Genomic DNA, 26,673 nt, shown 5'->3' with positions numbered 1-26,673 from the left:
AGACTTCATTTCAATTCATGACGATTTATTCTTTTGTTTTTTTTCAATGGTTTAATAAAAACAAGTGATGTCTGATTTTTAATGCTTTGTTTTTTTAAATATTCATTTATCGTTTTCAGTAACTTCGAGATTCTACGTGACTTCGTGCCTCAACATGTTCCAAGCATCATCTAGCAACAATGGCGGCAACGCAGCGGCAATAGCGTGCATCGCTACCGGTAAGCTTTATTCAATTTATTAGGTTTAAAGTCAATTAATATACCTATAATATATTTTCATAAGGCTCTGTTAGGTAGGTAATCAATCACTTTTATCCTTTTTTTGTGCAAATTGAAATGTTCTGAATAGGTTGATACCTAGGTACTTTTAATAATAACAAAGTTTTTTTTATAAAATTGGTATCTGATGTTTAACATCTTAATACCTACGTAATTACCGTTGTTGTCATGTGTGTCTATGTACCTTATAGGTTACAGAATAAAGTCATTTTCTTTAACATAACTTTAACTTGAATAGAAGATAATATTTTAAATATAATAATATGTATAAATGTAGTAGGTAATAAGTCGGTAACATATTTTTTTCCTAATTTGTTGTACTTAAATCGAAATGCGCGGGAATCGCGAACCGGCAACGCGCGCGACGAGCGGGCGCGCCGCGGACGGCGTCGGTCGCCATTTTGTGTGATAGATATATTTACATATTATAAAAATAAATTATATAGATATTAGGTAATTCATTCAAAATTGTAAATATCCCTAAATAGTAAAAATATTAATTATTATAAATCATGAAATTGTCTCTGATCATTCAAACACATGTTAGTTATATCAATGTTCTGTATTTTAACGTATGTTATAAGGATACATACCTACCTATTTTCTTTTCAATGAAAGCTTTCTGCCAGTGAGTAGTTAAAATCGGTCCAGACGCTTTAAAAATTTGTATGTAATTGAACGTACATTATATATTTTATTTTATATTTATTTATTTTTAACTTATCTGTGGGTATAGATAAAGTATTGATATTTTCGGTTTAATTTCAATTAATTATTCACATTCTTCACATTATGTAGCGAAGTTAATTTACACTATTATACATATTAGAAAACTAGCGACCCCGGCTTCGCACGGGTGCAATGGCGGCTGGCCGGTAGGTACCGCCGCAAACGCTATGTCCCGCAATTTTTAAATCTGTAATATTTTCGAAAATATTCACTTAAGTCATACGGTGTAAAGGGCCATATAGATCTATATTAAAATATGAACAATGTATTCAAGGTATTTAATTGGTTAAGGATTAATGCTGTATTAGTTAAAATCGCTTCGAAAATTAACCATTATTTGTCGTAAAAAGTAAATGTCAGAAAAAAGTTATTGTGGGTTATCCATAAGAGATAGACATAATATACATATATTATATATAACCATCACGGACTTTTCTTTAGACCTTTTCAATGTTTACAATACTTAGTATATTATTTTGATAAAACCCGTAGGGTTCAGCCTGCGTTTGCAATGTAAGCGGAAAAAATGCGTTTGATAAAATTATTTGCGACATCACATTAGAAACCTCAAAAATAACAGTACTTCTCCACTATTTAATGGATTTTATTATACATATAAACCTTCCTCTTGAATCACTCTTATCTACCTATTAAAAAAAACCGCATCAAAATCCGTTGCGCAGTTTCAAAGATTTAAGCATACAAAGGGACATAAGGAAATAGGGACAGAGAAAGCGACTTTATTTTATACTATGTAGTGATAGTGATGTAGGTAGGTACTTACTTTCAACATTAAAGCGAGATTTATAAACCAGGTTTTAGAATTACATAGGAGACGGAAGGACGACTAAGTTGTATCATATACCTACTAGAGTCTAGAATTTTACTTGATAGGTAATGACTAATGAGATTAATTTTAATTTGATATTACAAATATATAAGTTATATGTATACCTATACATGATTTAATAATTGCCAATAAGAGTATGTAAACTATTTCCATAAAATAATAACATTCCATCATATTACGTAAGTACATAGTTTTGATAGGATTAAAATTAACATGATAAATAATTCTAGATATGTTTGATTATACGAGTATAATATTATACTGAAACGTAGATCGTCGCGAATATTTTTTTTATAGATTGCGGGGTAAGGTAGAATGACGCCACATTTTCTATTCGTATTTCGTAGCGAGCTTAGTATTTTTTTTAGAGTAGTTTCGACTCCTTTTTCATCTTGGATCTCATTCTCAACCCATATCTAATCGATTTAATATTTTTGTGTTACGAAATTTTAGAAATGAAGTAGTGATTTCACTAGGGATACTTTCTTTAACATATTTCATACGGATTTGTATTTTATAATCATAGGTACAACGCATTATTCTTTGTTTGGGACATTTTAATTTGCTTAACAAATTATAAATAAATTGTGCGGCATTATATAAATATTATGTTACTTCTGACCTGATAAAATCTCATTCTGTTTTTTATTTTATTATTTTAATCAGTCAAATTATTATTAAAGGGTCAACGCATCAAGCCGATCCCCGGTTTAAGGGTAACAACGCACAATGTGTCGCGATGGCAACATGCGCGGCTGTATATTCATCTATTCTAAATAGAGCCGTATTTTCTCAGGAAAATATAGACACTATTTTAGACTATGGTGATATGTTATATATTCAAATAAGACCACTTGGGGTTGCGCATAATCATCCTCATTTATATCCTGAAGAATTGCCTTCTGATATACGTGTAGGGACTTATTTGGCTAAAATTAAATCGATGGCAGACAACGATAGTTGGATCGACAACGGGCTGTTTCCCACATGTGACAGCGACATAGCCACTTACACTTTACAATTAAAATTAATCCTAAAAAATAAAATATTTCACACTACACACAACGACTCCACACATAGCTACCTTTTCACCGGCGCTAATAATACGATATCTTTTTGGAGGTCAAATAATACATATTTTATTTTTAATAGCCATAAAGTAGACGCGAATAATAAATACGTCCATAACTCGCATTCGGTAGGAGCCGCACGTCTCTTTCAGTGCAATAATTTAGATACTCTTGCAAAGCTTTTGTTTTGGAATCCGGCGTTTGGTAGTCAATATCAAATTCATAAAATTATTTTAAATCATTTTCATAGTGTAAATATTATTAATGAATTAGTTAGTGTAGACAACCAATTAGTTAATGTAGACGACCAATTAGTTATTGTAGACGACCCTAAATTGTCTAATTTAAAACCGATAGTTTTAGTTAATAAAGGTATACCCCCAAAATATGACCCTAAATTAAATTTCCTAAAACCAAAAGTTTTAATTCAAAATATTCGCGACCCTAAATTAACAACACTGACACCCGTTGTCTGCATAACAAAATTACCCGACGTTAGGATTGTAGGTAAAAATACTAAAAAACGCGGTAGACCGGTTAAATATAATAAATCTAAAGCACACAAACAAAACAATATAAACGAAGATTCGGATAGTTCATCAGTAAATTCAGTAGAAGTAGGACGTAAGAGGGGACGACCAGGTAGGCGATCTATAGATGCAGATTCTCATTTAAAAGCGGTCACAAAATATAATAAAAATCATCCCGAGGTTAATAGGCAGGCAGTTCAAAAATCTACACAATCTAATCCGGAGGTTAATAGGCAAGCTGTAGATAAGTACAATCAAGTTAATCGAAATCTAGACGTGGAATTACGGAATTCCAACAATTTAATAGGTACAAAGAGTGCCGACGGCTTAACTGTCGTCAAATTGTATACTTTTAAGAATATTTCATTATTAGATAGGGAGGCGTTTTTATGTAGGCACTGTAATGCTAGATTGTTCTTTGAGGAAAAGAATCGTATCAAGTGGTGCTGTGGGGCTGGCGCTTATAACGTTCAAAATTTCCCGCCTTTGAATGAACCATTTTATAGCTTTCCTTCTTTTTTGCATAAACCTAGGGCTTATAATAATTTATTTGCTTTTAGTGCGTTAGGAGTTTCACACGGATTTCAACATCCGACATCGGGGGTATCATTTTTAAAAATTCAAGGGAGGGTTTATCACAGAGTTTTCGATCTTGCGTACTCAGAAACTACTAACCCGGCTGGACTTTACATCTATGATAACAGTGAGCGAGAGAGCCTCGCTACAAATTTAAATTTAGATTTAACTGTCATTCGATCGATTACAAATTTCTTGCATAATCACAACCCTTATATAGAGTGCTTCAAGCGGCTGAGCCAAGAACCATCCGACCACGCACACCTCATTTTTGAGCACACCACACGACGCACACATGGCAACATTCTCGGTGATATGCCTTTAGGCAACGAGATTGCTGCCATTATAAGCAATGAGCAGGAACGTTACATTCCTCGCGCCATTGCAATCTGGAAAATTGGAGACAAAAAGCCTCACACTGTAGATATAATGCACCCCCTATATGAAACTTTTCAATATCCATTATTGTATCCGCACGGTAACCCTGGATGGTTTCCTAACAAAACGGACAATAATGGAGCAAAACTAACCCAGAACAAATATGTTAGATGTCTCCTTCTGAGCGAACCCCGTTTCAACGATTTTAATCGTTTGTCTGAAGAGTGGTTAGTTGACATGCAATGTAGGATTTTAGAAGAAAGACTTCGTTACTTGTATAACATCCAAAAAGGTAACACGGATAATGCTCTCCGTTCCGCTCCATTAAGAGAAGTAGAGTCAGTTTTACAGCAGATAAGTGTAGATGAGACTATTCGAGGAGAGGGTGGGGTAGTGCCTGGTAGAGTCTACTTGCCAAGTAGTTACACGGGGGGGCCTAGATATATGAAGCAAAAGTATATGGATGCTATGGCAGTAGTTAACAGATTAGGATTGCCATCTTTTCTTTTAACTTTAACTTGCAATCCCAAATGGCCTGAAATACAAAATTCAACAACAGGTCATCATAATACGCCTTCAATTTGTGCTAGAGTTTTTAACATTAAATTACAACAACTTTTGAGGGATCTTCGCACAGGGGTTTGGTTTGGTAAAATTGTTTATATTTTATATGTAATAGAGTTCCAAAAACGGGGATTACCACACGCTCATATCTGTTTTGCAGTCGAGGGTGGTGGCCCCGTTCACGGTACTGATGTGGATAAATTTATTAGAGCAGATATTCCTGACGCTTCAGAAGTTGATGGAAAATTAAGAAAAGCTGTTTTAGATTACATGGTACATGGTCCATGCGGTCCGCCGCATAGGACAGATTTAAAATGTTGGGATAGTGAAAAAAAAAAATGTACAAGCTATTTCCCAAAACCAGAGACAGAAGTCACATATTGTAATGATAAAGGGTTTATTAACTTAAAGCGTAACAGTAAAAATACAGCCACCATTAAATACAGAGGGAGGGATGTAGAAATTAGTGATTTGTGGATAGTACCATACAACGCTGCACTTCTTCTTAGATACGATTGCCATTTAAATTTAGAATCAGTTTCCACTCGAACAGTCGTTAAATATCTCTTTAAATATATGACTAAAGGTCCAGACGAGGCTCGAGTCGCTATTGTTCCAGAAGAACTAAAAAATAACGAAATAGAACAGTACGTCACAAAACGATACATCGGTTCTGGTGAGGCTGCTTGGAGAGTTTTTGAGTTTGACGTTACGGGACGTGAGCCCACTGTAAAGATGTTAGATGTTCATTTAGAAAATCATCAGTCTATTTTTTTTAAGGCGGGAAATGAATCGCGTGCTGTTCAAAATTCAAATTCGGATCTCATCACGTATTTTAATCGTCCCCTCGGTGAAGAATTTGATAGGTTAACATACTTAGATTTTTACGAGAGGTACATAGTTCATTCCAGCCGCCCCTCAACAAAAAATACAATTATTTACGAAATGAATAACGGAAAATTTTTGACAAAAAGACAGAGGGGAGAAATAGTGACGCGTTTATTTTGGGTCGCGCCCAACAGAGGTGAACAATTTTATTTAAGATTACTGTTAGCTTCACACCCCTGCCGTAGTTACAGGGATCTTTATAACTTGGGTGGTCCAAATTGTAACACATTCCAGGAGGCCGCTAAAGCCGTTGGTATCGCCAACGATGAAGCCGAATACGAGATAGCTATGCAGGAAGCTTCATGTTTTTTGACCGGACCACGCCTGCGTAACTTTTTCGTATTATTGGCTGTTAATGGGGTAGCAGTAGCGACACTGTGGGAAAAATTTAAAAATGAGTTAGCTGAAGATATACTTAACCGCGTAAATAACGATACGGATAGAGCGTACACCCAGGCCTTGGTTCAAATTGACCGTCTATTGCGAAAACATGGTTCGTGTTTGTTAGAGCAAGGTTTGCCTGACGCGCACGATGACACCACCGAACTAGGTCGTGAGAAGGCTCTACACGATGCAGACGGGTTACGCGAATTTGTGGATGTTTGGACGCCCAAGCTGTCTCATGACCAGCGGCAAGTGTTCGAATATGTGCAAAATTTGCTCACTGATGATGGTTTTCGCAATAGTAACGAAAGTGCTATTTATATAGACGGTCCGGCAGGCACTGGTAAAACGTTGCTATTAAATACGATAGCAGCGTACGTGAGGGGCGTACTCAATGGTGTAGTTTTGTGCACAGCGAGTTCCGGTATTGCCGCGCAGAACTATGACGGCGGTATGACTGCGCATAGTATGTTTAGGTATCCATTAAGCGCTATTGACGATTTAGGGTATTGGTACGTAACAAACGGAACCCAGAGAGCTGAACTCATACTACACTCCGATTTAATTATTTACGACGAAGCGCCGATGGTACACAAGTACCTCATTCATTTGTTAGATAGGTCTTTGCAAGACTTGACAAAGTCTAATAAAAGTTTCGGGGGAAAGGTTATCATTTTTGCTGGAGACTTTCGTCAGATTCCGCCCGTAGTTACCAACGCCAAGTGTCATTCAGACATATTTAATGCCTCAGTAAAATCATCGCCCTTATGGCAGAGTTTAAAGACGTTTTCACTAACTACACCTCAGAGGTGTAGTGAAGATAGTGTATTTTCCGATTTTTTACTTCAAATAGGTTCAAATAATTTGCCTTTACATTCGGTAAAGGTCGGTAGATCTTGTCAAAATTTAATAGACCTTTCACTTTTATCATTTACTACTGATTTAAATGAGTTAATTAATTTTGTATTTTCGGATTTCCTTTTAGAAAATGAGCCAGAAGTTTGTATAGGTAGGGCCATTCTTTCCACTCATAATTCTAATATTAGAGAAATAAATAGGACTGTATTAGACCGTTTGTCAGGCGACCTTTTACATTTCTATTCAGTAGATAAAACGGCTACGGATGACACTGACGAATTGTATTTAGGCGTAGACGTGTTGAATAGTATGCACCCTAAAGGTATACCAGAACACGATCTTACATTAAAAGTAGGATGCATTTGCATGATAATTCGTAACCTTAGTTTTTCAGATCATTTAGTTAATGGTACAAAAGTTATAATCGTAGCGACTTCACCTCGATTGATAACAGTTCGCAAACCGGGAATAGCCGAATTGTTTTTTATACCGCGAATCATGTTTAAGGCCCCCATTGATCATAATAGTCCAATAGAAATGTGTCGATTGCAATTTCCCCTTCAGGTGTGTTATGCAATGACTATTCACAAGAGTCAAGGCCAAACCATTAATAGGGTCGGCATAGATTTAAGATCGGACGTCTTTAGTCACGGACAGTTGTACGTGGCATTAGGTCGCGTACGGGATAGGAACGATTTAATGCTTCTTGTACATAGGGAAAAATTAATCGATGGTAAACCTTACGTGAATAACGTCGTCATTCCACAGTTACTTTAGGGATTTCCCACCATGCATTACACTATTCATTTTGCTTGGTAGATTGACGAGTTACACTTGCAAGCATTACACACTCGGCTTCCTGGAATGAAATTGTTCACCTCCGTTCTATATCAGAAATCAATTATTAAAATTAAATCATGTTGCCAACGTTTACATTGTGCGTATTTTTTTATGAACTCTTATCATCATGACGCTAACATTTAAAAACGAATTGATTCTACGTTAAAGTTGAAACACTGTGTAACAAATTATTTGTATTAAAGTAAAATGCGAGAGCGAATGTATAAGTTTGTTATTGGTTTTAAGGTTGTATGCGCATTGTCGAGTATTTATATGTCAGTGGCGGTGACAGTAATTTATAAAATTGACTGAACTTTTCTTATATTTAATAATGCCATGGATATGTAAGTCATAGCAGTTGCTTGGTTCATAGGAATTTAAATGGATTTGATTGGACCTTATCGGCTCGGTGACAGGTGGAAATGCGTGTCGAGAGTCCTCTGCAAGGCGGTAGGTCGTGAGTTCCGGAGCCGGCGGCCGGCCGTGGGAGGCGCAGGAGCGACTCTGTCGCAGAGGTGAGTGCGGTGCCCTAAGTCGCTTTGCATTGGCGCTGCATCGCGCCTGCAGTGATGGCGGTGACTAGATGTAGACAGTGTCGAAACAATAGAATATTACGATTGATAATGCGGGGCGTTTCTCTCAAATTGTATGTATTAATATTTATATTACATCTCATATAATATGTCATAATTGTGCTAACCTAACCAAAATATTTGCGTATTTGAAAAAAAATGGACAGATCACGGATACACAAAATAAAAACAATTTTATGTTCCTATAAATAATTGTTATTTATTCTAAGTATCAAATTTGATAAATGTTGAGTGAATTTTATCACTCTCATGTAAACAAAATTTAAATGGATATGTTTATTAATATTATTTTATTAATATACCGTGAAATATTCACAAAACGAAAAATGTCATTTACTTTAAAAGTCAAAGCAGTATCACGAAAGGTCGGGAACCTTCAGAGGCTGGGAAATGTTACCCAGGCATTTTTTTCTCTTTTTCATATAAATCGCATTTTACTTTTCCAAAAAGCTGGTACACCTCAGTAAAATGAGCATTCTTTCGATTTCTTTTGCTGCAAAGATTTCGTAGTGGGATTATGTTGTAGGCAATAAAAAGACAAAAAAAGCAAAACAGAATATTGTTCATTGACAATTAAATAAAAATAATCATATTTTTACATTTAAGTTGTGCTTAAAATTCAGTGATTTAACTTTATTTACCATGGTTATTTCCGGGATATCAAATGAGGCTTATTTTTTCGAAATTAACAGAATAGAAATAATATTTATTAACTATCAAATTATGTGGTAATATAAAATGTGCTAACCCTAAGCTTCTTTTGATGCTGAGCAATGTTGTAAAATATAGATCGCTACATTATTAGGTAATTTTGCCCACCACTGTAACTTTTGTTTAAAACAACCTTCAGTGGTAGTTATAATATTTCAAACGTTATTTAATAACATATTATGAGTAAAAGTAACCTGTGTTTTCGCCATCATGCACAAACTATCAACTTGAATTTTCACCATTTTTTTTTTCCGCGAAATGACACATGATATTCAATGAGTTACAACAAGTTGCTGATTTAAATTAGCGACACACACAATAGGCAGTGTTGACAAACAAATTAACCAACTATTTTACACCAAATACTTTGAATGTTGCCAAAGTATGAAGGTATTTTAGCAATTTAAAAATTTGCATGAAGTGTTCTTCAAAGCAAAGCTGATGACCCATTGTACGCCAATGATCAAATTTTCATTACCCAACCACTATATTAATTTACCTATGAATATTTTATTAGTATTAATTTATTATTTATCAAAATACAAACTCGATGCCATAAAGCATTGGTAGCACATCTTGTCTCTCTTTGCTTGAAGTGTTCTTCAAAGCAAAGCTGATGACCCATTGTACGCCAATCATCACATTTTCAGTACCCAATCACTTTATTAATTTATCTATGAATATTTTATTAGTATTAATTTATTATTTATCAAAATACAAACTCGATGCCATAAAGCATTGGTAGCACATCTTGTCTCTCTTTGCTTGAAGTGTTCTTCAAAGCAAAGCTGATGACCCATTGTACGCCAATCATCACATTTTCAGTACCCAACCACTATATTAATTTACCTATGAATATTTTTTTTAGTATTAATTTATTATTTATCAAAATACAAACTCGATACCATAAAGCATTGGTAGCACATCTTGTCTCTCTTTGCTTGAAGTGTTCTTCAAAGCAAAGCTGATGACCCATTGTACGCCAATCATCGCATTTTCAGTACCCAATCACTTTATTAATTTATCTATGGGAGACATGCATAGAGTTTATATATATCATATTGTGTACAGGCCGGCGCATTCTTTTTCATAATCAGAGCGCATTCTAAATTTCAATTTCAACATTAGAATTCTGATTGGTTTTGTTTTTGGTCGATTTTTGTATAAATACGTGATAAATACGGATATTGTGTGCATAATAAAATTATTACGATCCGAATAGTCTTTGAGTTCACAACCCCTCTATAGTTGGTGACCTCCGACGGAGCAAAAAGAAAACATGGAAGAAAAAGACTAACTACATCATGAAGAAAAGCACTGCGAGCTGGCCCCCGTCTACATCCAGTCCAGGTTGCTACCATCTTTTACAGAGACTGCCTACCGAACCAAGCACATCTACAAAATGAATTAAACAAGTATCTACATAACAAAAAGAAGAATGACAAAACGCCTATCGAATGGACTACTGCAGCAATTGAAGCTTTTGAGAAATGCCGACAAAGCATCACAGAAGCGACAACATTATGTTTTCCCATTCCTGGCTGCTCCCTTGCCATCATGACTGACGCCTCGGATCATAGTCTCGGCGCTGTACTTCAACAAAAGATTGATGGAAACCGCTAGCCTTTTTCTCTAAAGCAATGAATGCTACGCAATGTCGCTACAGCGTGTATTTTCGCGAATTATTAGCAATATACGCGGCTGTATTACATAAGTCAATTCTGTTCGAGTATCAAGTACATCAAAGGAGAAGAGAACACAGTCGCCGACGCGTTGTCACGCATCGAAGAGATCCAATGCCCTAATGTAATCGACTACAAGCAGTTAGCCATCGACCAAAGTAACGACGAAGAGCTCAGAAAGTTAAAAACTCAAACAAATTTAACATTCGGTGAAGTCACGCTACCCGGACTCGATCGACCAATCACGTGCGAGCTATCAAGCGCATCGCCCCGTCCCTTTCTACCGAAGGCATACCGTTATATGGCATTTAACGCTCAACACGGACTATGCCACCCTGGTATTAGAGCTACTCGGAAACTAATAACATCGAAGTTTTTCTGGCCAGCTATGAATAAAGACGCTACGTTATGGGCCAAGTCTTGTATCAGCTGTCAACGAGCAAAAGTTCACCGGCACGTCGTCACTCCTTTAGCAGAGTTCCCGCCTTCGCAACGCTTCGAACACATACACATAGATATAGTCGGTCCACTACGACTCTCAAGAGATTACCGATACTGTGTTACCATCATTGATCGTCTTACAAAATGGCCTGAAGCAGTTCCAATTCAAGAAATAACTGCCGAAGTCGTCGCGAAAGCATTGTACGAGAACTGGATTGCACGCTTCGGCTGCCCGCTACGCATATCTACCGATCAAGGTCGACAATTTGAATCTGCTTTATTTAAGGCACTCATGAAAAGATTTGGGGTTACAAGAATACGCACGACGGTATTTCACCCTCAAGCAAATGGGCAAATCGAACGATGGCATCGCACTATGAAAGCCGCGCTCATAGCTCGCGGCAGTACTTGTCAATGGACAGACGAACTACCGACAGTACTGCTGGGTTTACGCACAGCTATAAGAGAAGATAACAACTTGAGTCCAGCTATGATGACCTACGGCACTACACTGCGCATGCCCTCCGATTTCTTCGTGCCTACACGGACGGGTATTGAAGACGCTGACTACGTGAAACGCCTGACAGAAACTATGGCTATACTCACACCGACTAAACGATCCCCCGCAAATCGAGCAACATTTATTTACAAGGATTTGTCTACGTGTACTCATGTATTCATACGGAACGATACAGTTCGAGCACCATACCACTCCGCCGTATGACGGCCCTTATGAAGTGCTGAAGCGCTACGACAAGTACTACCAAATACAGTTACCACTTCGGACTACAGTAGTATCAATTGACAGACTCAAGCCTGCATACATATTAAACGAAGAGGTTGAAGGTATGGCAAGCACAGCAGTAGCATCTACACCTACACCTACGAGTGCTACGTCGTCAGTGCCTGCTACAGACTACAACACGGACAAGGCACGTCCCTACACTACAAGAAGTGGACGCGTTGTCAAGAAAAATGTTCGCTTCGCTTGAGGGGGGACACTATGGGAGACATGCATAGAGTTTATATATATCATATTGTGTACAGGCCGGCGCATTCTTTTTCATAATCAGAGCGCATTCTAAATTTCAATTTCAACATTAGAATTCTGATTGGTTTTGTTTTTGGTCGATTTTTGTATAAATACGGATATTGTGTGCAAAATAAAATTATTACGATCCGAATAGTCTTTGAGTTCACAACCCCTCTACATATCTATGAATATTTTATTAGTATTATTATTTATCAAAATACAAACTCGTTGCCATAAAGCATTGGTAGCACATCTCGTCTCTCTTTGCTTGAAGTGTTCTTCAAAGCAAAGCTGATGACCCATTGTACGCCAATCATCACATTTTCAGTCCCCAACCACTTTATTAATTTATCTATGAATATTTTATTACTATTAATTTATTATTTATCTACTGAATGAACTATATACTGAAGCCCTATGCTTCTCGAGGAGATAAAGGAACAATCATCAACATTATTTTATTATAAGTATCGAAATATAAATTCAGCACCATAAAACATTAGGAGTACATCTTGTCTCCTCTTTTCTATTCAAAGCAAAGCTTATGATTGGGTATAATAATATACAACATTTTCAGTACTTAAATTGTAAATTATACCCGAATCCTCATAAATTGAAACTTTGATAACAGATTATGTATTATAATAATCACACCTGCGCAAAAAGCATGCATATGCATTTACGAGTATTTTATGTAAAAAATATTGTAACAAGAATATGGTTATTCATCACATCGAATAAATTCAAGCATTTGTTACTAACGTAAATAATATAAAGGGTGGCAGTTTCACTTCTTAGATTATTTCGTATGCCTTTAATTTGCATAAATTAAAATATATTTTTAATTATTCTATTTAAAACAGCAAATTGTTTAATAGCTACCAAAAAAAATACATAAAAAATATCAGAAAAAAAGAAATACACAAAAAAAAAACACAAAAAAAAACACAAAAAGAACAAAAACAAAAAAAAATATCAGAAAAAAAGAAATATACAAAAAAGACAAAAAAAACACACACACAAAAAAGAACAAAAACAAAAAAAAATAACAAAAAAAAAAAACGAAAAAATAATAATGATAGAACATCAAGAATATATTTGCCGCATCAACGAAACAAGAAACAAATACTGGAATTACATACGTTATCTAATTAAAATAGCCATTTTACTATTATAGAAAGCAATGAAAACATTGGTCAGACGCAATAGCCAAACAAACATGAGTGACATGATGACTTTTTCTCACTCCAAAAATGTCTCGAAGCTGACAAAAGAAATTTTCTGTTCACCAAAGGAAACGTCGTAAGTGGACAAAATCCTTGATAAAAGCCATTGTAATCAAAACATAAGAAAATTGACTATCACAGTGAAAGTTCAAGGTAAATATAATATATGTAATTAAAAAAAATAGCATTATGATCCAGTTACCGTCGTATGTGAGGTCACAAAGTTTTGGAACTAAACTGAAGTGCAAATTATAACCGAACGAACATGAAACTAAAATCCTAATATTAACGACATCAAATACAACACTGAAGTCTATGCTTTTATGATTGATTTGTATGATAATATTTTCTGAAACGACATCCAAACAAGAACATGAATTCTATCCGGTTGCTGATCGCACTCGCTGGGCTTCCCAAAAGGGTCTCACCCGGTGGGGTTGATCGCACGGATCCTGCAAGCGAGTGGAGTTAATGAATTTTAATTTACATAAAAATACTTAACTGTATTCAGTATTGAAGTATGGTGGAATAGTTCGATATATTGTATGTGAATAGCGTATAATTAGTAATTCCAGTATTTTGAATCACCTCAATCAAGCAAGATCAAGATTTATTTTATAATTAAGTATAAAAAATGTATTCGTATAATTTTATTCTTTTATCTCGTTTTAAATGGAACTAAAGTTTAAAACAAATGTTGGTTGTCGATTATTATGTAATTATGAAATAAAAATATTAACATACACGTTACGTTGTCAACAGTTATTTTACAATAAATTAAAGTTATAATATTGTAATTCGTATTGCAAAAATAAAAACTTTCTTCCTTACTTTTACTCTGCCTTCTCTTCTTCGAGAGAAACTTTATTGAATTAAAGTATCAGGCAACTCTTCTATTTTTTCGCTATACCTTCTTATGTAACTCGCCCTTTTCGTTTCGTGTTATTTAATTACACCACTGTGCCTATTCTTCTTTCTCTTCTTTATATCTTCTCTAAATTCTTCTTAATACGTTATAGTTTATACTATATGTAATTTAAAAAAAGTCAACGTTAACCTGTAATATTAAGAACTCATTGTATATAAAGTACATACTATCATTATGTAAAATACATTTTATCTTAATGTACCTAATGTTGGAATACAGCTGGTCGACTGGTTATTTATTTTGTAATTTGAAACATTTCATTGCTTGCTTGCTTAAAATAATTAAAGTGACTATGTAGTACGGTTATCGTACAAACTCCAAACCTAAATCGAGAACTGAAGAATTGTTATACTAACTACAATCAATTGCTTTTTTCACATGCATATATAATATATCTATAAAATATATTTTTTGTTTTTACTAGATACATAAGTAGAACATTTATGTTTACGTATCACCTATAAGTTTTTGTTATTTACAATATTTTAGTAAGACAATGTAAAATGTATGAAATACTCTAAGAGTTGAAAACATCTTTTGTTAGTATGATAACCATATTCTTGAATATTTTCCAAGGCAAAAAAAAAACTACATTATCAAAAACAATTAATCAATATCATAATTACTTCGAAAATGCATAGTGTCTTATTGTGATTTTTTTACCAAGGATATCTTTGCCCGAAGATCAATTCATAAGTAAATTTTTAAATTGCAAAAATACCGCAACATTCAAAGTATTTGGTGTAAAATAGGTTCTATGTCTGACAACACTGCCGTATGTGTCGCTAACTTAAATTAGCAACTTGTTGTAACTCGTCGAATATCATGTGTGATTTCGCGGGCAAAAATGGTGAAAATTCAAGTTGATAGTTTGTGCATGATGGCGAAAACACAGGTTACTTTTACTCATAATATGTTATTAAATAACGTTTGAAATATTATAACTACCACTGAAGGTTGTTTTAAACAAAAGTTACAATGGTGGGCAAAATTACCTAATAATGTAGCGATCTATATTTTACAACATTGCTCAGCATCAAAAGAAGCTTAGGGTTAGCACATTTTATATTACCACATAATTTGATAGTTAATAAATATTATTTCTATTCGGTTAATTTCGGAAAAATAAACCGTGGTATCCCGGAAATAACTATGGTAAATAAAGTTAAATCACTGAATTTTAAGCACAACTTAAATGTAAAAATATGATTATTTTTATTTAATTGTCAATGAACGATATTCTGTTTCGCTTTTGTCTTTTTATTGCCTACAACATAATCCCACTACGAAATCTTTGCAGCAAAAGAAATCGAAAGAATGCTCATTTTACTGAGATGTACCAGCTTTTAAGAAAAGTAAAATGCGATTTATATGAAAAAGAGAAAAAAAAATGCCTGGGTAACATTTCCCAGCCTCTGAAGGTTCCCGACCTTTCATGATACTGCTTTGACTTTTAAAGTAAACGACATCTTTCGTTTTGTGAATATTTCACGGTATATTAATAAAATAATATTAATAATCATATCCATTTAAATTTTGTTTACATGATAGTGATAAAATTCACTCAACATTTATCAAATTTGATACTTAGAATAAATAACAATTATTTATAGGAACATAAAATTGTTTTTATTTTGTGTATCCGTGATCTGTCCATTTTTTTTCAAATACGCAAATATTTTGGTTAGGTTAGCACAATTATGACATTATATGAGATGTAATATAAATATTAATACATACAACTTGAGAGAAACGCCCCGCATTATCAATCGTAATATTCTATTGTTTCGACACTGTCTACATCTAGCCACCACCATCACTGCAGGCGCGACGCAGTGCCAATGCAAAGCGACTTAGGGCACCGCACTCACCTCTGCGACAGAGTCGCTCCTGCGCCCGCCGCGGCGCGCCGCCGGCCCGGCCACGTCTCGCCGCCGAGCGAGGCCGCTCGCGCGCAGCTCCGCCCGACACCGGCCCGGTACCGTCCGCGGATCCATTCCTTCCGTTGGACTAAAAGCGCCCGCTATCGTCTTTCATGATCCATCGTTATTCTATATTCGAAGGGCTATCATTTCATTTTTATAAATTGCATCACGTCCGACGTATATTTACAGTACAACGCGCTACATCATTACTTCTAATATCGTACTTTTACATTTGCTGAGCGCATTTTACAGTAATATTTAAATATTTTGTCTCGCTATGCTTCAATTTTCTATATAGATCAATCAATTTTGTTTTTTAACATAAACTTACATGCACAACAAACTATATTTTTGTGTACATAAAATCAATTAAGTTTAGTTTATAGGTATATAGACTAGAGTAAACTAGAGTAAATTAATTTAGATCGTGTAAATTATTGATGTAGAATGTAGATATTTTATTCATACATTTTATTTACGTGTATACCTAAGTATGTATTTTTGATAGAATCATGGTTATATTTATTTAATTTTATTTTATTACACGCATAACGCTTTACTTAAACACGTGTCAATCATAACACACTTTACAATTTTTATTTCTTTTATAGTTAAGTATAATAGTAGTAATTAGTGTATATCGAGTACTTAGACGGTAGTTAGGTAACTCCGCCTGTGTTTGAGGGTGAATAGAATAAATTTTATAAGATTATTTTATTCTACCTCATCGCAGCCAGTCCCAAGCCTGGATAAAGGAGGAGGTGGTAGTTTTGCATTAATACAGAAAGTTTCAGATATAATTTGCTCAGTATGATGTGAAACACCTCGCTGCCAGTCAAAAAAATTGAAACAGTGTTCCTTTTTGCGGATATTTGTCATAGGTTTATATTATCTTTTATAATCTTCTTATTATCTTTCTAAATTTATGATACAACTTATATATTTCATATTTTCCAGATCGCAGAAGACGGACAAACAACACAAAATAATAGGTTTAATATGACAACATTAAATCACAAGTTAAGTATATTATATTTGTTTGGCATAATTGCTGTTTGTCTAAAAAGGAGCATTAAAAAAACATAACATCTTGATTAAGTTTAGATAACAAAAGTATGCATGCAAAACTCTCAATAAATTTAAAAAAGTGTATTAAAACGTTTAAAATGATTGCCAGTGATAAAAAATGAGGATAATCAAATATTTTATAAATGTTTTTTTTTTCAGAAACGCCACAATTGATTCCCAGTAGAAATAGGAAAATATAAAAGACCAGTTTCATCCATAGGAAGAAAGATACTACTTATTTTACCAATAAAAGGACTTGAGGGCAAAATATTTTACATATTAGGTACATATAAAGTTTTGATGAAGAATTTTGATGAGAAAAAATATCAAGTTAAGTACATAATATATTTATTGACCTAATTCCTGTTTGTGAAACATTTAAACTGCATAAATATAATAAATAATAACACATCATGATTAAATTTACATTTTAATCGACTTCGAAATTGGACTTATTCTCTTTTTCGCTTTGTTACATCATAATTTTTCACTGGGAAAACCGATTTTGAGAATTCTTTTTTTTATTTGAAATCTGCCTGCAATGTGGTGGTCCCAATTATTTGAGTTTTGACAAATTGAAGGTTTTCATTAAATGTGGATTTTTTTTTCAGAAATGCCACAAATTACTCTATAACATAAAGACAGTTTCATCAGGAGGAGGAATGACACAACCAATAAAAGGAATAATTGAAGTCAAAATATTGTACATATATAAAACAGGCTTTGTATCAGTACAAAATGGAATCACCAGTTTAATTTGTGTACCATATAATGTTGCTAATCAACTAAAAATTTTAATTCCTGTAGGAACAGCAATAATTATAGTTGCTGAAGTAAAATAAGCTCGAGTATCAATATCTATTCCAACTGTAAATATATGATGAGCTCACACAATAAATCCTAATAAACCAATTGCTATTATAGCATAAATTATTCCTAAAGATCCGAAAGTTTCTTTTTTTCCTCTTTCTTGAGAAATGATATGTGAAATTATACCAAATCCTGGTAAAATTAAAATGTATACTTCAGGATGCCCAAAAAATCAAAATAAATGTTGGTAAAGAATTGGGTCTCCTCCGCCAGCAGGGTCAAAAAAAGAGGTATTTAAATTTCGATCAGTTAATAATATAGTAATTGCACCAGCTAAAACCGGTAATGATAATAATAATAATAAAGCAGTAATTCCTACTGCTCATACAAATAAAGGTATTTGATCAAATGATATATTATTAATTCGTATATTGATAATTGTTGTAATAAAGTTAATTGCTCCGAGGATGGAGGAAATTCCTGCAAGATGTAGAGAAAAAATAGCTAAATCAACAGAAGATCCTCTATGGGCAATATTAGAGGAAAGAGGGGGGTAAACTGTTCATCCTGTTCCTGCTCCATTTTCAACAATACTTCTAGAAATTAATAAAGTTAATGATGGGGGTAATAATCAAAATCTTATATTATTTATACGTGGGAAAGCTATATCAGGGGCTCCTAATATTAAGGGAATTAATCAATTACCAAATCCTCCAATTATAATTGGTATAACTATAAAAAAAATTATAATAAAAGCATGAGCTGTAACAATAGTATTATAAATTTGATCATCTCCAATTAGTGACCCAGGGTTACCTAATTCTGTACGAATTATTAAACTTAAAGAAGTTCCAATTATTCCTGCTCATACTCCAAAAATAAAATATAAAGTTCCAATATCTTTATGATTTGTTGAATATATTCATTTTCGCTAATAAAATGGCTGAGTTATAAGCGATAAATTGTAAATTTATTTACGGGGTAGGCCTCTTTTATTAAGTTAAGTCTTATATTCAAAAATGATATGAAATTGCAAATTTTAAGGAGTAATAATTACTAAGGCTTAAAAGATGATTCTTTTATAAATAATTTTGAAGATTATTAGTTTAATTTAACTTAAAACCTTATATAAAAAATAAAGTATTAAAAATTAAACCTCTAAAAGAAATAAAAGAAAATATATTAATGAATTTAAATATATTATTTTTAATATAAATTTTAAATCATTTTAATTTAAAAAAATTTAATAAAATAGATAAATAAACAATTCGAATATAAAAAAATAATATAATTAAACTCGATATTAAAAAAATAAAATTTATTAAATATAAATTATTATATATTATATAATTAATAATTATTCATTTTGGAAAAAATCCTAAAAATGGGGGTAGGCCTCCTAAAGAAAAAAAATTAATAAATAATGAAATTTTTAATAAAATATTAAAATTTAAATTAATAATTTGATTAATATAATAAACATTTAATAAAAAAAATATAAAACATATAATTAAAATTAAAAATGTATAAAAAATGAAATATATAAGTCATAAATTTTCACTAATTATTATTGCTGCTAATAATCATCCTAAGTTATTGATTGAAGAAAATGCTATAAGTTTACGAATTGAAGTTTGATTAAATCCTCTTAAAGCTCCAATAATTACATTTATAATTATAATAATTATAATAAATTCATTATTAAAATAATAAGACAAAAGAATTATGGGGGAAATCTTTTGTCATGATATTAAAATAAAACAATTAAATCAATTTATACCTTCTATAATATTAGGGAATCAAAAATGGAAGGGGGTAGCTCCTATTTTTATTAATAAAGAAGAATTAATTATAATTGAAAATAAATTATTAATTTCAAAATTTTTTATAAAAAATATTTTAAATAAAATAATGAATAAAAAATTAATAGAAGCAATAGATTGTACTAGGAAATATTTTAATGATGCTTCTGTTCTTATAAGATTTTTATTATTTGAAATAAGGGGGATAAATCTTAATAAATTAATTTCTAATCCAATTCAACATCCTATTCAAGAATTAGCTGAAATTGAAATTAAACTTCTAAAAAATAAAATAAATATAAAGAATATTTTATTAGAATTAATTATAAAAAAAATTTAAAATAATATATATTTATATATTAAATTGAATTTTAAATTCAATAATTATATTTTAGTGTAAGATGCACAATAATTTTTGATATTATTAGATTTAGTTTAATTCTAAAAAATATAATAAAGGTAAAATTTTACATAATTTATCCTATCAGAATAATCCTTTTATCAGGCACTTTATTAAGAAAAAGGGATATCTTTATATTTGAGGTATGAGCCCAAAAGCTTATATTTAGCTTATTCTTAATATTTTTTTTTTTTTTATATATAAAAAGTATTGAAAATGGTTTAAAATTTAAAATAATGTATATTTACATATATATATATATATATATTAAATATTTAATTTATTATTAATATTATTATTATATATATATGACGGAGCAAAGTGTAGAATGTGGATCTATTTTCAAGCTGTGGGCGTTGCGTTGGGTAATCGAGCAAAGAAACACCTCAAACTAATCATTTCTTTATTTACCACCGATTCGGAAAGCAGTATCTACAGAGAAGAACCGGCAAGAAACTCCATAGTTGCTCTTTTTAATCATGTCAGTTTTACAATACAGTCATTTTAATACAATCACTTTAAATACAATCACTTTTAATAACCGTTACGTTACACATTTAAATTAAACACTAGCAAAGAAAAGGTTAACAGTTCCTAGTAGTGGAAGGTCCGAACTCTTCTACGTTCGAATGTGAAGTGCCGTCCCGAGGGCGAGCCTTCACCGGCTCGACCCGGTACAAGCATGAAGTAAACCGCCAACTTCACTGTGCTGCCACCTCCCGGAACTCGTGCTTCGAGTCATTTTACATCCGCGCTATTGACCGTCTCCGACACGGCCATCCTGCGCTGAACACGTCCTCGTGTTTGCGTGTGCTGTAACATAGAAAACATCTCGCACAGTACATGCTCTTCGGCCAATCCTGACAATTTTTACAATTAAACTCTGATATTTAATTTTTAGGCTTTTAAACCACAAAACCAAAAAAACTAAACCCTTAAGATCACTAAGTTGTCCGTACGTCTATCAGTCTATTTATCAAAACCTTTGAAGTTCATATCGCATACCATCGTCCCGTTAAGCTTTGAAAAGAAGTAAAAATAACAGTCGATCAAAAGATAGCCGTTTTCGACATTCGCAGGGGACACAAGGAATCAATACCTTCAGGATATTTCTTGTGAATACAGAATCATGAAATTTGTACAAGAAACGTCCTATAGCAAAGAATCTCAAAACAAAATTTAAGTTCATATGAAAACAGGTTTTTTCTTAATTTGAATATCTTAAAATAATTTCCAACTTCAACCCTTTGAAATTAACCATTTTGATTAAAATAATGAAACATTGAATTCTGATCATTTCAATTAAATTTTTGAACTACTAAAAGAAAATAACGCTTAAGCAACCATATACCACTTTCCTGCTATTGTCATCGGCAGATCATTATTAAAGTATCACAAAAAAAACTAGAGCATGAATCTTATCCGTGGCCTTTGGCTTTTCACTAAGCCCAACAACACACACGCATTCCACCGAATGCCAACTCTGGCTTTTCACTAAGCCCAACAACAACACACGCATTCCTCCGAATGCAAACTCTGGCTTTTCACTAAGCCCCACAACAAACCTCATGTTTGTTTCCACACGCATTCCTCCGAATGCCGAGTCCCACGGACTCCCATATTCCAATGGTCTCTACAAGACCCAACCTCCGCCAGCGTCACCCGCGCACCGCGCATCCACGGTTTACTATAAGCAGCTATCTGTTCTCCTAATAGCAGACGCCGGCTTCAACGGACTACGGTAATACCGCGCATCCACGGTTTACTATAAGCAGCCATAACCCCTTATAGCAGACACCGACTTCAACGGACTACGGCTACGAAATGACTACTGGCACACCCTGACCAATCGAATCAAGATTCACCGCTATCACTCAACTCAAACTCAAGTTTCAAACATTAATCAACTTCAAGTGGTACTTGGCCCTCAGGCATCCTCAATATATTAACAAAGTAAAGTTACCCGAACATTGTATAAACAACTTCTGTCCTTTCAAAGTGATTATTGGTGTTCATAGGATTCAATAGCTCAACAGTTAAAAAAAAAAGTGAAATCTTATCTGAACCGATATGTGACTGAATGTGTGACTGAATGTGACTGAATGCGTGACTGAATATTACTCATCCAACAGATTATTAAAACTCAAGTTATCTCCTATACAGCCATACTGACAATCGTGCGTCCCCGTACGCCATTTCTCACACTACATTACTACGGTAATTCATCTCGGGATACCAAAATAACTACCATCCTGCCTCGGCCCACACTGACTTTACAGGTTTACCATACTGCCCCGGTCCTCCTGACCGGTCAGAACACACATCTACTATCCTGGACCTCATGCCAGATAGAACACCACCATCCTTCGATGAACTACATTACCATCACAATGTTATTTCACGCAACACCATTTACTTCACAACGTACGAGACAACATAACCATCAGTATGCTACAACTCAACTCTACTGAACTATTAACAGTTAACAGCAGTTTTGTTTTGTTGTTATGATCATTGACAAACAAATGTGACAACAGCACAAAAATAACATCTTAAAAAGTTAAAAACGAATAATTTGTAACTGAACCGCAGAAAACACTCACAAAGTGGTGAAAACTTATTCTCAACTGAATTTTTACCAACTTGAATTTAAAGTAATCATGTGATAACATAATATCTGCCTACAAAAAAAAATCGCGAGAAACCCTTCAAAACTTTTATTTTATCGTCAAATTTGCATATGGCTAAATTCCTTAACGGTATGTTTACTTTTGAAAACTCAACTTAAAACAATTAATAAGTGTAGGCTTAAACTCATCTGTGAATCTAATATCGAACGGCAAAAGGGTTGAGCTAAATTTTAGTTTCAACGTAATAATAATGTACTGCTCAACAACTACAGCTGTACAACTACCTAATTGATATCAACTGCAGCTAGTTTTTTATAATAAACAGTCTTAATATCTTAACATTTATCTAAGGCCAGCTGTTTATTTGAACACGCTAATTATCTGTGACATTGTATTATGAACTGCCTAAAATAAGGACCTAATAAATTCTCCAATTGAAAATTCAAAACTAAATGCCTCTATTTACCTTTTATTCGATAAAACTAAATCTGCAACATTTCCTAAAACTGCATATTGTAAAAAAAAACTGCATACTGTAAATTGTTCGCAACTTTTAGAAATTACCTCAAATATCACCATAAATAAAACCTACGAAAAGTTTATTAAACCTCTAAGCACTAGTTAACGCATTGCTTTTCGTTTTTAATCGAATAGCTATAAGGCTGTCTTTGTGTAGTTATTAATTGCTATTTGTCAAAGGTATAGCCTAAATAAAAACTAACGCAGGTAGTTCAAGAAATTAAGGCGGGTAGTCAGGAAACTAACGCGGGTAGTCAAGAAACTAATTTAAAAGTAATTCGCACACTGTTTTTGTTCTGGTACACGGACAAGTGAATGTTTATTATTTACGTTCGATTGAAGAATCTGGATGCAGTGTATAAATTAATGTGTTCTCTTTCTTTAGCTACCAGCTCACAAACTAACAAACATTAAAGCAAGTCGTTACTTAATTTATCTTGAAGGCAGTGCTTACACCGCAAAGTATTTTTTTTAAATAACGTGAATTACCTACTAAAGTAAACGCGTCCATGAATAAGTGAAATACAAGTCACACGACCTAGGTACTGATAATTTATCACTGCGTAACTAAGATGGGCTAAATGTAATGGAATAAGATTTAACTAACTACAAAACCGTAAAGCAATATAGCACTACCTAATAATAACATCACTGCGTAAATAAATTTTAACAAATGAAATGTAATAAGATTTAACTATGCACTGGTCTTGTAGGTTACAACTTTTAACAAAACCTAATCATTACATTCGATACAGCCTGTAAATCAGCGCTGTTCCTGTGCAGAATTTTGCCGAGGCTGTGACCACTTTCCTCAATTTTAAAATAAACTTTGTAATTAATGTTTTTGGCAATAAATTTCTTTTTCTTTCGAATAAGTTACTACATTTTGAAAACCTACTTTCTCTATCTAACTGTACACTCAAAGTGGAATGTTATCTACTGACCGGTTTGGTATGAGATTGAAGGATAGTTGCCCGACACGTCGACACGTCGCTCTCGTTCCGGTGATCTCAGGCTCGACGTGTTGATGGTAGTGATGGTAGCGCGACGCCCGGCGTGGTATTGCGGCGCCTGGCGTGGATGCGCAACGCCTGGCGTGGTGTCGCGGAGCCCAGATTGGTGCTGCGGCGCTCATGCACCACATGGCACGACGCATGACGCTCGACGCTCGACGCACGAATTACGATGCTCGAAGCCGGACGCTCAACGCGATGGCATGGTGCAAGACGTGATGACACGGCGCTGCTCTCGATGATACGGGGTCCGACGCGGTGTTGCGAGCGGCAGTGGATTCCGCGCAGCGCGAGGCGAAGTTGCTACCCTGCCCGCAAATAACGACGAGCTCTCCCTTTGTCACCGGCTGCTCAGTGACACGTATGCTCGTAGATCAGTAGGATGCCTCTTCCCGTTGAAACTGGATCGAAGTGCCACGTGGTTGCGGCGCTTTGTCTTTTAATCAGCGCACGCATTAATTGTATCCAGGTTATCGCCACGTGTTTTCTCATTTGCTCGATTTGATCCCAATTCTGATGACGGAGCAAAGTGTAGAATGTGGATCTATTTTCAAGCTGTGGGCGTTGCGTTGGGTAATCGAGCAAAGAAACACCTCAAACTAATCATTTCTTTATTTACCACCGATTCGGAAAGCAGTATCTACAGAGAAGAACCGGCAAGAAACTCCATAGTTGCTCTTTTTAATCATGTCAGTTTTACAATACAGTCATTTTAATACAATCACTTTAAATACAATCACTTTTAATAACCGTTACGTTACACATTTAAATTAAACACTAGCAAAGAAAAGGTTAACAGTTCCTAGTAGTGGAAGGTCCGAACTCTTCTACGTTCGAATGTGAAGTGCCGTCCCGAGGGCGAGCCTTCACCGGCTCGACCCGGTACAAGCATGAAGTAAACCGCCAACTTCACTGTGCTGCCACCTCCCGGAACTCGTGCTTCGAGTCATTTTACATCCGCGCTATTGACCGTCTCCGACATATATATATATTTATTAATAATATTAATAATTTATAAATTTTTTCTTAAATTAAATTAATATTAATAATTTTTTTTTATTTATTTAGATTATTAATTGCATATATACGTATTAATTTTTAATATTAATATTATGAAAAATAAGTGAGAGATAATATTAAATTTTTAATAATTATATTAAATTTAATATAAAATAAAAAAAAAAAAAAATCTATTCAATATTTTTAATATATTAAATAAATTTTTATGATTTATAAATTTTATTTTAAGTTTAATTTACATATAAATTTTAGTGTTAATTTTAGTTTATTTTAAAAATATACTAATTAATTAGGTAGTAATTATAATTAAAAATTTAAGAAATTAAGATTTAGTAATTCAATAAATAAATAACAAATTTTGTGCCAGCAGTTGCGGTTATACAAAATTTTATATAAAATTTTTCAGTAATAATTAATATAATAATATAATTTAATTAAAAATAAAATTATAAAGTGAAATTTTAATTTTATAAAAATTAAAATTAAAATATGATTTAAAAAAATTTAATTAATAGACTAGGATTAGATACCCTATTATAAGAAAATTATTTAAAAATACTAAAATAGTAAATAATAATTTATTGAAACTTAAATAATTTGGCGGTATTTTAGTTCATTTAGAGGAATCTGTCTAATAATTGATAATCCACGAATAAATATACTTAATTTAAAATTTTATATATCGTTGTTAAAAAAATATTTTTAAAAAAAAATAATATTTAAAAATTATAATTAAAAAATTAATTCAGATCAAGATGTAGATTATAATTAAGAATATGATGGATTACAATAATAATAATTAAATGAATTTTTATATTGAAATAATAAATTGAAGGTGGATTTAAATGTAATTTTATTTAATTTAATAAGATGATTATAAATTAAAATATGTACATATTGCCCGTCACTTTCATTTAAAAATTGGAA

General features: G+C 33.3%; 1 protein-coding gene and 1 long non-coding RNA gene across 6 annotated transcripts in view; both read left to right on the top strand.

Moving 5' to 3' along the window:
• LOC123704897 overlaps positions 1–26,673 on the top strand; it is a 490,404-nt gene that overhangs the window by 410,248 nt on the left and 53,483 nt on the right. The window lies entirely within an intron of this gene.
• Positions 201–18,377, top strand: LOC123704903. 4 transcript variants are annotated; one of them, XR_006753219.1, is made up of 4 exons: positions 201–218; positions 17,442–17,503; positions 17,712–17,882; positions 18,164–18,377. It is a non-coding gene; the product is annotated as an uncharacterized LOC123704903 (long non-coding RNA). The 4 variants fall into 4 exon arrangements; XR_006753218.1 differs by lacking the exon at positions 201–218 and adding an exon at positions 17,038–17,365; XR_006753217.1 differs by lacking the exon at positions 201–218 and having other exon boundaries at positions 17,378–17,503.

The sequence above is a fragment of the Colias croceus genome, chromosome W, assembly GCF_905220415.1.
Source record: "Colias croceus chromosome W, ilColCroc2.1".
Taxonomy (NCBI): domain Eukaryota; kingdom Metazoa; phylum Arthropoda; class Insecta; order Lepidoptera; family Pieridae; genus Colias; species Colias croceus.
The sequence above is the reverse complement of the archived record's forward strand: the minus strand, read 5'-3'. Positions and strand labels throughout refer to the sequence as shown.